This window comes from Microtus ochrogaster, chromosome 5 (genome assembly GCF_000317375.1).
Source record: "Microtus ochrogaster isolate Prairie Vole_2 chromosome 5, MicOch1.0, whole genome shotgun sequence".
NCBI lineage: Eukaryota > Metazoa > Chordata > Mammalia > Rodentia > Cricetidae > Microtus > Microtus ochrogaster.
This window is the reverse complement of record NC_022012.1, coordinates 51,356,953-51,359,221: the sequence shown is the minus strand read 5'-3', so window position 1 is coordinate 51,359,221 and position 2,269 is coordinate 51,356,953.

Genomic DNA, 2,269 nt, shown 5'->3' with positions numbered 1-2,269 from the left:
TCTGAGCTTAATTGTTGTTTTTTTTTTTTGGTTGGGTGATTTTTGATGACTGTTTCTATTTCCTTAATGGTTAGATCTTTTAAATTTGCTTATCTGGTCTTGATTTAATTTGGGTAATTGATACTTATATGCACAAGTGTTTATATAATTTAAGTTTTTCAATTTTGTGTAGTACAGCATTTTGAAATACGACCTTATAATTCTCTGGCTTCCTCTTGTTGTTATGTCCATTCCCCTTTTCATTTATGATTTTGTTAATTTGGAAATTCTCTCTCTGTGTCTTTTGGTTAGTTTGGATAAAAGTTTGTCTGTATTGTTGATTTTCTGAAGAACCATCTCCTTGTCTCATTTATTCTTTATATTGTTTACTTTGATTCTATTTTGTAGATTTCAGATCTTAATTTGGTTATTTCCTGTCCTGTAGTCCTCCTGGGTGAGTTTGTGTGGAGCAGGCCTCTTGTTGGATTCTGGCTGGTCAGACCCTAAACAATAACACAGGGGAACCAGGAACCTGATAATTACCCAAGGGTGTACTGAAACATTGGGTACTTTCTATCACTCTGCGGGTTTTCTCTGAGTAGGCCCAGTTCCTGGAACTGGGGCCAAATGACCCGCAGATGTTCCTCTTTTGTTCACTTGATTCAGCAACCGCCTGTCCCACCATGATCCTGACCAAACATAGCTGACCTTTAAATGAGTCAATCACAATAGCTGACAAACAACTCCTAGACTCCCCCTTTGCTTTTGCGGTTTTCTGTTTTAAAAGTAGCCTGTAACAGCCACTTATGGTCCTTCTCCTCCCAAGGCTGAGGGACCCTGACACACATCAGTCAATAAACTTCCTCTTGCTTTTGAAACAACTTCGGTGTGAGAGTGGTCTCTTGGGGCGACCCTTCCTCAGTAAGTGGCTTCAGGGTTCAACAGAAGTGCATTGTAAACAACTTCCAAAACTCTAGAATTAACAGAAACATTTTGCTGCTTGGACAGTCACCTAAAGTTCTTTTGTATCATTGGGGCATCCATGTTCAGCCTACAGGCCCATAGTAGTCAGCAGACTTTTCCATGAAGCAGGAAATTTCAAAGAGAGTTCTGCCTATATTGACAGTTTGCCAGTCACTTTCTTTTGTATCCTGCAGAATGTCTTAGTAAAGTCTTTTATGAAAAAGAAACCCCAAAGGATCATTTCTCCTTTAGGCAAGTTTAGCAGTCATTTTTCTGGGGGGTCCTACATGTCCACTTCATGAAGCAGTCCAAGCAAGCACAGTTTCTTGCCCAAATGGCTAACAAACTCTACAGTTATGACCTAGATGCAGTGAATGCAAGATGTGACTGCTTCTCCACAAAAGGTACCAAGCCATATGACTAACACAGACAAGAATTATGGGCTAATATAAGTTATAAGAATTAATAAGAAGCCAAAGACACTAGACCAATCAGTTTATAATTAATGTAGACCTCTGTGTGATTTCTTTGGGACTTAACAACTGCGGGAACCAGGAAGGCCAGACAACTCAGTCAACAAAATGGTGCCCAACGTATGGACAACTGCATCCACATAAAACCTGAGAGCATGGGAAGTAATTCTAGAAACAAAATAACAGTGTTAAGCATGGCTTCTTGATAGTAGCACTTTCTCGGGTGGTCTCTGCTTGCTAGAGACAAGCTCTCTCATCTAAAAGAGCTTTAGTTGGAAAACCTTGCAGCTCTTTTAAGAGGTCTTGCCACAAAACACTAGAATGGTGTTGATAAAAAATTGACTACATGCTTTTTAGTGGTGGCAGAGACCTAGAAATGCCACAGAATTGTGGCAATAAATATGGCTCCAGCCAGTACCTATGCCATGAAGCTAGGCTCTCAAAAAGCTAAAAAAATGGTGTGGATCCAGCCATCAATGTCATGGCTTTAATACTAGCCATATCACTTAGCAAATTAAAGGCTCATGTGGTCAGAAAAAGAGAGCTATACAGTAAAGAGAGATTCAAAGATGAAGAAAACCTCTAAATGGTTTAAATCACCAATGGGTCAAGAAAGAAATAAAGGAATTAAACTGTGTTAAAAATATATGTAGGCTTGGGAGAGAAAAGAAAAGAAAGGATAAAGGATAAAGTAAAAAAGACAAAAAGAGAGTAGTTGGGTATGGTGGCACACACCTTTAATCTCAGCACTTGGGAGGCAGGCAGAGGCAGAGGCAGAGGCAGAGGCAGAGGCAGAGGCAGAGGCAGAGGCAGAGGCAGAGGCAGAGGCAGAGGCAGAGGCAGAGGCAGAGGCA